Consider the following 10,315-nt stretch of genomic DNA (forward strand, 5'->3'; position numbering starts at 1 on the left):
AGCACAAAATGATCAAGATAAAGAAAGACTCTGGGAGGAGCTCAAGAGTTAAAGGCAAAAAGGTAAATACTATTACATAATCATGCAATAACAGCATTAACAATAATGTTTGAGTGGATACATACATAGACACACAAGCTGAATAAGGGTGGAAAGGCAAATGGGACTATACCCATTTGACAGAGGATTTTTCTACATATGTATTTGCATATGCTATAAATATATCCATGAATATAGTAGAGCACATAAACGGTAAAGTTATGAAAACTTCTTAGCCATAACCAAACACCTTCAAGGAATGTGTTGTTGGGCCTGGGGGTTTAGGACCATAGTCTCAGGGAAACATTAAAGTCAACTGGCATAAAACAGTCCACAAAGGCAGCATTCTACATCCTAATTTTAAAAGCTTGTGCACTCACAAGCTTTTTGATCATTTTGTGCAAACTAAGTTGCAACTAACTCCTGGTTTCTCCAAGTCCACAGCAAAGAAGAGTGAAGAAACTTGAAGACATAAGGAAACAATTGGTCCATAGGACTAACAGACTATGTGAACTCCATAACTTTGAGACTAGAAGAACGAGGTGGTGTCAGGCTATTACTGCTGACCTCGCTGAAAGGGATCACAAAAGGAGGACCTGGATAGAGCAGGAGAACATAAATATAGAAAAAACTTAGGGACAAGGTTACTGGCTAGAAGTAGGAAGCTCACAAAGCTGAAATCAGGAATGGAAAAGGTAGGAGGGAACCATCTCTAAGTCCATGTGCTAGATGAGAAGAGCTAAATAAGTCATATTCAAGCTGATGAACACATGATGTTCTAGAAAAGTGTGGTCCATTGAGGCCTGAAATTTAGAAACCATGGTTGAAAGTAATGTGCTTTCATCTGAGAGGTGCTAAGTAGATGATATCTACCTCAAAATGCATTACTGTGATGTCTTTGTGGGCTAGGTGTGCCCTTTCAGGGCAGACATGACCTGTATATTGGGGTATCTGGCAGGCAAATGGAAAAAAGTACCTGATCACTTAGCATTATAATTTCATAGCTTTATAAGGAAGTAGAGGGACCACAGGCTTCCTCCAGTTGGTGGGGTAGTTTTTCTACTGTCTTCAAATGTTGAAGACAGGGAAGAAGGCAGCCCTGGACCAGAAGTGAGGAATCCCTCCACAGCAGGCTTATGAAAAAGTCCATCAGAAATGCTGCCTTCTAGTTGACCAGCTTCTGGCTTCAAGGTGATCAAGCAACTGTAAGACGTAAGAGCTGACTTAGGACATAGTCTAAAGAATGTCTCTCCAGATCATTGTCAAGAGAACTGAATTTTTACTTATGTATTTATTTTAAGTCACAGCTGGGAATCTAATCAGAATTCATTCACCTAGAAAAGCAAGGTGGTTCTATGCATAAACATGAGCATTCCTGGGAAGTCAAAGTTATCAGTGAAGCATTCATTCTGACCTTCAAGGATTCCTATAGAGTCCAGTGAACCCTTCACCTAATTGTCAAAACAGAGAATTTCTTCCTTTGCTCAAGTGTTGCTACTCTTGACTGATGAGAATATAAGAATGGTAGAGTTCCTAATTAAGAAAGGACATTGTGGTATAATGCAAGAAACCAAGCAAGAAATACACAGACACATACACACATAAACTAATGTTACCTGAAAAAAGAACAAACTCTGAAAGCAAAGATTAGAAGAACTAGATTTTACTATTCATCATATGTCTCCCCTCACCTACTTCTTATGTATGTCTATATATATTTAACTATGTCAGTCTTACAGAGCTTACAATGGTTAAAATCATAACTTGATCCCTCTAAATCAGTGCAGCCCAATAGAACTTTCTGCAAAAACAGAATTATTCTATAATGACAAAGTCTAATTTGATAGCCTCTAGTCATGTGTAGAGGAGCCCTAGTGGCACAGTGGTTATGTGCTTGGCTGCTAACCAGAAGGTCAGTGATATGAACCCACCAGCTGCTCAGCAGGAGAAAGATGTGGCAGTCTGTATCTGTAAAGATATACAGCCCTGAAAACTCTATGGCACAGTTCTACCCTGTCCGTCCTATCTTGTTGTTGTTATGTGCCGTTGAGTCGGAGCTGACTTATAGTGACCCCTTCTGGGTTTCCGAGGCGGTATCACTACAGAAGTAGATTGCCCAACCTTCCTTCCGAGGAGTGGCTGGTGGGTTTGAACCGCCAGCCGTCTGGTTAGCAGGCAAGTGTCTGTAATTGACAGTGCACTCCAAGTTATCTATAAACTTAGCTCTGAATCTCATTAACAGGCATAATCACAGTTGTGGACAAGCTTCTTATCAATTTGTTTTCTCAGATTCAAAAAGGTCAGTAAAATCAAATCAATCACTAGAACAAGACTCAGATATGACACAGATGTTGGCATTTTTCAGGTCAGGAATTGAAAACAGCTGGTTAATATGCAAAGGGTTTCAATGGAAAAAGTGGACAAAATGCAAGAACAGATGGGTTATGCAAACAGATAGAAATTCTAAGAAAAAATCAAAGGGAAATACTAGAAACCAAAAATAGTGCAACAAAAATGAAGAATACCTGTGAAGGGCTCTTTAGTAGCTTCAACATGGCCAAGGAAAGAATCAATGAGCTTGAAAACAGATCAATACAAATTTTCCAAACTGAAATCCAAAGAGAAAAAAAGAATGTGAAGAAAGAAGAGAAGGAGGAGAATGAAAAGGACTTCCAAGATACTTGGGACAAGAACAAAGGTGTAATATGGATTAATGTCTAATGGAATACCAGAAGGAGAAGAAAGGGAGAACAGAGCAGGAAAAATATTTGAAGTAATAATGGCCAAGAACTTTACAAACATAACGACAGAACCAAACCACAGATCTAGGAAACTCAGAAATTAGGCATATCATATTAAAACTGTAGAAAACCAAAGACAAAAAGAAAATTTTGAAAGCAGCCTGAGGGGCAAAAACAAAAGTTAAAATTAACCTCATTGCCTAAGGCATATGACTGCTAACCAGAAGGCGGGCAGTAAAGCCCGCCACCCACTCCTTGGAAGGAAGACTTGTCAATCCACTTCCGTAGAGACATCACCTCAGAAACCCAAGGAGGTGTCACTATGAGTTGGAACCGACTCAACAGCAGTGAGTTTGGTTTTTGGTTATAGAAGAAGGATAAGAATGACAGTAGATTTCTCATCTGAAACCATACAGGAAAGAAGAGAGTGGCATAAAGAGTATTTAAAGTGTTGAAAGGAAAAAGCCTCCAATCTACAACAAAACCTGTGAAAGCCAAAACCTGTCAGAGAAGGAAAACTCAAATTTTTCCATTAAAACAAGCAAATGAAAAGTGGTAAGGCAGAAAACTTGTGAGACCCAGAAAAACAAGGCCGGCTCTCACAGGCTTCAATGTGAGAATGTTACCTAGTATAATTATCCTTCAAAATTGAAGAAATAAAGACTTTCTTAAACACGCACAAATAGGGAATTCATCCCTAGCAGACCTGTCCTGCAAGAAATATGAATAAACCTTCTGCCTAAAGATTCTTCCCCAAAAAACCAAACCCACTGCCATCAAGTCAGATCCGACTCATAGCGACCCCTCCTTGTGTTTCCGAAGCGGTATCACTACGGAAGTAGATTGTTCAATCTTCCTTCTAAGGAGTGGCTGGTGGGTTTGAACTGCCAGCCTTCTGGTTAGTAGTCAAATGCCTCAGGCACTATGCCACCAGAGCTCCTAAAGATTCTTCAGGCAGAAGGAAAATGACATAGGTCAGAAACCTGGATCTACATAATGCAAGAAAGAATAGTTGAGAACAAACGAAAGTAAAATAAAAATCTTTTATTTTTCTAATTCTTAATAAATCTCAAAGATAGCTGTTTAATGTAATAACAGTAGCAATTTATTAGGTGATTACAGCATATTGGTAAGTCAAATAAATGACAGCAATATCACAAGGGATAGAAGTGAGGAACTGAGAATATTTTGTTATTCTCTGTAAGTGTACTTGCACTGCACATGACGTGGTATATTGTAATTTGAAGGTGAACTTAGTTTAAAATGTACATTGTAAATGCTAGGGAAATAAAGAAAGAATATTTTTAAGTTAAAAAACCAAAACAAAACAAAAAACCCCTCTCAGAAGCACAAGCAATTTTATACCACGAAATATGTGTAATGGCACATATACTGTGGGGAATGGTACAAATATCAATAGTGGGAAGCAAAATGAAGCTCTGGGAATAAGACGGATCTTCTCTTCCACAGGGAAAAATGTGATTGAATAATTAATAGAAAACACACACACATCTCAACTGCTTTAGTAATTAGGACACATTTTACAAAGGTCAAATTGAGTAAGCAAACAGATAATGCTTCCAAAACACTATCCTTGTTTGGTTTTGAGTGCACTGATATTTAAGGACAAAAATGTGGGGTGTTGGTCCTTGTACAACCTAATTATGGCAGCTAAGTAAATACCTAAATGAGGCATCTTTTTAGCCCCAACACTTTTTGCTCTGGGCCAGAAAAAAGGGAATAACTGAAGGGGAAACAAAGAATTTGTAGCCTCATTAAAAAAAAAAAAAAAAACTTGAATTCTCCCAACAAGGTGTGGTAGGGCCAAGGAATAAGAAAGAGGACAGAAGCAGAACTTAATTTTAGCAGTTTCACATCCATGTGATAAAATAAGAAGCCTCGTTTGCAACGTGATAGAGAAATGTGGACACTCTGGGAACGTCCTCTGAACTGAAGGTTTCTAACGCATTTTCAAAGAAAAATACGCCCAAGATCATGCAGTTTCTCGTTCCATTTTCTTTTGCCTTTTCTTTCTCTCTCATGGCTTAGAAACTCAAAGCTGCTCCCCTTAAGCCTGTAAGGCTCCCTAGGGCTCTTTCTGTTTTTAAAGAAAAGCAAATGAAAACTGCAGCTCCCTTTGTAGAGATAGGGCTGCTGTTTTTCTGTGAAGCAATGCAAATGCCAAGGTCACTTTCTTTCTGTCACCACTTAATTCAGGTCTCACAGATATCAAAATGGCGATCTTATAGATATTTAGATGGTAATTTTATGCATCTACTGGGATGACAAATTTCATCAGAAGGGGCAACAAAATCCCACAGGCAACAAATGGCCAGATACACAGCTGGAATACCACATGTCTTTTAGTCCTGGTCCCCAAGTGCGGGAACATTGCTAAAAGGCCAGACATGGGAGTACCTCAGCCCTCCTCAGCCCTGGCTGGCTATGGGGCAGGGGGGCGCACAGAGGCAGCCAGCACAAAGGCCACAAAGCCCTTCCTCTCATGTCTATCTGTACCTGGACACCAGCACCAGCCACAGGCAACAGGACACCTACAGTAAATTGTCAATAAACAAACAGCTCTTTTTGTGTGCATGGTCAGACAGATAATACCACATGAATGTGCAAAGAAAACAGGATATCTGAATTCATATGGGCTGATCTGATTTCCTCATGTGTCATTCTACTTAGTAGCAGCAGGGGACATCTCCAACAATAGCTCTGTCTTTTCTTGGTATGAACATCTCTCTAGGTCCTTAGTGGTTTCTGTGGCTAGAGGGATGGTCTAGTTCAGCCTTCTGGAGTTGATGTCATGGCATCAGGGACAGCAGGCCACCTGACATATGGTTTCTTGATTGGTCAGGGAAACAAGGCCCTCACTGGCTGACTTGGCCTCACCTCAACTCCCACAAGCACCAAACGTCATCCAGGATGCCAGAGATAGGTCAAGCTGAGGCCTGGAGGGAAAGTACTATTAACGTTAAGGCCATGACCATACAAGCTCAGGGACAGGTGCACCTTACCTCTTGATCACCCCAATGGACACCAAAGGACTCTCTTCTGAAGCCTTCACAAAGCAGAGAGACCACTCTGGATTTCTTCTGTACCATATGGGAGTAAAGGACACTGGAAGGCACTATTGGTAGCCTCCTCAATAGCCTAGCCATGCCTTGCTGTCCCTCTACTCACTGCAACAGCTTGTGGAGATTGCAGTCATCCTGCATAGCAGTCTTTTACAAAAGCCTCACTGCTTCCATCTCTCCCATCAACCTAGCTCTCCTCCTCCCCGCCCAAGGAATCAGGCCTGGAGCTGAGAGCCAGAACACTCAGATGTGGCCTCTGGCTCCCCCACTGTCTCCTGCTTCTCTTTCCCACTAACACCCCGATCCTGAGAGCTTTCCTCTTGTCAGGCAAGGGACTCCTGATTGCATCTCCTCTTCATTTCTGTTTATCCTCTCCAAGCCTACTCCCTAGGGCTATAATAATAATATTGCTGCAATGAACTTGATTTATAAAGAAAGGGAAAACTATACCTGTATACTATTTTCAAAACTCTGTGGCCCTCCTTTGCTTCCATATCTCCTTCTAGCTCTTTTTTGGGTGGTTGGTGGGACAATAGTAAGATTTACCCCCAAGTCCTATGCTACTTGATCTGCACTATCCTGAGAAGGAAATAAATAAAATTACAAGCTTACAAAATCTTACCCATTTTAAAGAAGCAAAAAGTAGGTGCCTATAACCAAAACTCACACTCACTGTCATCAAGCCAATTTTGACTCACAGCGACCCTCACTGGGTTTCTAAGGCAGTATATCTTTAGGGAAGTAGATTGTCCTGTCTTCCTTCTACGGAGTGGCTGGTGGATTTGAACCACCAGCCTTCTGGTTAACAGTCAAATGCCTTAGGCACTGCACCGCCACAGCTCCTTAGATGCCTATATATCTATAAGAAAGTTCAACTCTTTAGCTTGAAAAATGCTGGAAAGCAACATCTTCTTAACCTCCTGCCCTTTAGTTTCTGAGCTCAGTTTTCTTTTTGTGAACATGATCTCCTGTGTGTGCTTTAATACACATAGTTCCCTTTGTTCTGCACATGTGACCCTTGGGTATTTTCTTGCTCACAGAAATAGCAAAATTACCCTAAAGCTGCCCAGGGGCCATAGGATACCTACAACCGTAGTACACTCTCTCCTGGGATTTACTCTGAGGCCAATAACAAATGGAATCTTCAAGTTGTTATGTTTCACACTGATTTAAAAAGCAAAGATAATAACTCAATCCCCTTCAATAGATAAGGATTCCCAAGGTATTGATCAGATATAATTAAAGCAAAAATCAAGACATTAGGTTAACAGGATATATTATTGGCTAATCATACAATCCAGAAAGGAATCAGCTAGGTGGTACTAGAATTTTTAAAACTGTTTTGAAAATATAAAGTTCCAGGGCACATTTGAGTATGTATGTGTGTGCGTATTTAGGGTGACAAGCTGGGTTTGGTTACTAGAGATAAGTGGTTATATTTTCATTCCTTTCCCATGTGTTGAATTCATAATGAGTATCTGAAAATTCAATTTTTAAAACTAGTTGTTAAAGGTCCCAGTTCTGGGGAAAAAGCTATTGCTTATAATCTTGAGCAAGATTGAAGGGAGAAGCATGGTTCTTTGGCTGAGCAAGGCAAGAAAGCAAAAAGCAGGAATGCTCGGCAACAGCTCCTGAACCCAAAAAATGAAAACAGGAAGCATCCAGTCTAGATTTGCTTCTGAACCAAGTAACTACCCACTATTACACCTGACTGACTGAGAGACTGTCAGTCCTTGGTCATCAAATTAGCCAGTCCTCTAGTCAGGTGGCAGAAGAGGGGGGCTGGAGGTTTTCTGTGATACTCTCCCCTGTGGACAGGGGAATCTTGAAAAGAAGTTACACAAAAACAAGGGGCAGAGGATGAGTCAGCTTGTCCCTTCCAGCCCAGCCTACTGGGGACCAAGGACCAGAGTATTGTGACTTTTATCTGCCCTGCTCATTTACATCACTGTTGAAGGAGATCAGTTTTACTCTCTTATTTAATATAAGAGAAGTTAAGGGCGCAGAAATTATAAAAGTTACTCACTATCACATAAAACCAAAAACAAACAAACAAAAAAAAAACAACTCACTGCCATCGAGTTGGATCACACTCACAGAGACCCCTCCTTGGGTTTCCAAGGCTCTGGTAGCATAGTGCCTAAGGTACTTGACTGCTTACCAGAAGGCTAGCGGTTCAAACCCACCAGCCACTCCTTGAAAGGAAGGTTGGGCAATCCACTTCTGTAGTGATACTGCCTCGAAAACCCAAGGAGGAGTCGCTATGAGTCGGGTCCGACTCGATGGCACATAATAACAACAACAACATCACTACTGAAGTAGACTGCCCAATCTTCCTTCTGAGGAGTAGCTGGTGGGTTTGAACCATCAGCCTTCTGGATAGTAGTCAAATGCCTTAGGCACTACACCACCAGAGCCTCCCAACATAGAAATTACTGAAAGGGAAATAAGAACTTGATGAGTTTCTGAGTTAGGACTCTACTCACTCAATTAGGGTGATTGAATAGCTAACTTAAGAAGTCCCTTGTTGTTGTTGTTTGCCGTTGAGTCGGCCCTGACTCATAGCGACCCCGCCTTGGGTTTCTGAGGCGGTATCACTATGGAAGTAGATTGCCCAACCAAGAAGCCCCTTGTTGTTGTTGTTGTTATGTGCTGTCGAGTCAAACCCAACTCATAGTGACCCTTCCTTGGGTTTCCGAGGCAGTATCACTATGGAAGTAGGATTGCTCAACCTTCCTTCCGAGGAGTGGCTGGTGGGTTTGAACCGCCAGCCGTCTGGTTAGCAGGCAAGTGTCTTAGCCACTATGCTACCAGAGCTCCCAGAAGCCCCTTAGTGTACCATAAAGTGTGGCACAGTTCAACTCTACAGTTTTAAGAATCTAGATAGGTTATAGTTCAGAAACATAAGCAATATTTATGACAAAACTGACCAATGATATGAGCAAATCACCATCAAGTTGCTTTTTTGGAGGGGGGAGCACAAGTTTTACATTATGTAAATGTTACATGAAACACTAGTGTGTATTCATGAGTATTTAACATTATTCAGAATTCAAATATCACCTCTCAGAAGACTCTCCTTAACTCACATTAACTTTCATTTCCTAAAGAAAAATCATAGTGCCTAAGGTATTTGACTGCTAATCAGAAGGGCAGTGGTTCAAACCCATCAGTCACTCCTCGGAAGGATGAAGATTGGGCCATCTACTTCCGTAGTGATACCACCTTGAAAATCCAAAGAGGGGTCGCTATGAGTCGGATCCGACTCCACGGCAGTGAGTTTTAGGTGATAAGCATCATAATCAAGAAGAAGGTGAGGTTTGTGATGGTGACAGAGGAGGTACACTATGAAGTAAATACCTTTGATCCACTCTTTGCCTTCCTGTGTGTGTGTGACATACACAAACCAAGGTCAGCATCACAACTCTATCACCACCTCATAATTATACTTAGAAGAGAATGTAGCTATAGAGGAAACATCAACAGGACAACACATTTATTATACAATTCCTCCTTAAAACTATCAATGAGTCAATAAATATGTCTTGATCACTTACTCTGGCAAAGCCCAATGGGGCTAAAATTAAGAATAAATAGGCCATGATGTCACCAAGCCAATAATCCACTTAGGGAGCAAATCATATATAATGGAAAAGACTCTTCCCCTGAACAGAATTCTTCCCATCAAACAACTACCCTATAGTTTACCTTTACATCTGACATAAATCAATGATCTCCCTCTATCTTTTTCTAAATAGTGAGCCTGTCTACCCAAAATAACCCACCCTTTCTGAGCTCTCTATTTTGTTCCTTTGGTCTATGTGGTTGTTTTGAGGCTGGTATCACTGATTTTATTACTATGGGTTTTACAATATATGTCAAAATTGGGTGGTGTATGTCCTAAAGTACATTTCACAGATAGACTTCTAACTCCAACTCCCTTTCAGAAATGAAAGAGAAGGCAGAAAAACTTATTTGATCTCCTCTCTTGCAATTTGATGTCTCCACAGTAAAGCTATGTGCTCACTTGGTTTTAAGCACAATCCATAAGCTGATGGCTACCAATCTACACCCAGATCTTGCTACTCAGCTCTGGACCCATAACTCAATAGACCACTGGACATCACTCTTGGCTGTCAAAGACAGCTTGACACATAACATGCCCAAGTATCATCAGCAACCATGCTATCTTCTGCTTGTTTATCAGGAACCTAAATCATTCTAGATGCCTCCTTTTCCACATCAACTTAGTAACTAAGTTTAAATGATTCTATTCACATCTTGAAAGATGCCAATCTTACCCTTTCTTGCTACTATAATTTCTTCTCTTCATCTCTGTAACTGCCTTGTAACTGGCCCATCTGCTTCTGGCTGTTATGGTGATCTTTATTAAATTTTTATTTTATTACAACATTTGTATATTTAATACACTCCACCAACTGGGCCTTATAG

This window comes from Orycteropus afer, unplaced genomic scaffold, assembly GCF_000298275.1.
Source record: "Orycteropus afer afer isolate SDZICR_OR568_19922 unplaced genomic scaffold, OryAfe1.0 scaffold00208, whole genome shotgun sequence".
NCBI classification, from domain to species: Eukaryota; Metazoa; Chordata; class Mammalia; order Tubulidentata; family Orycteropodidae; genus Orycteropus; species Orycteropus afer.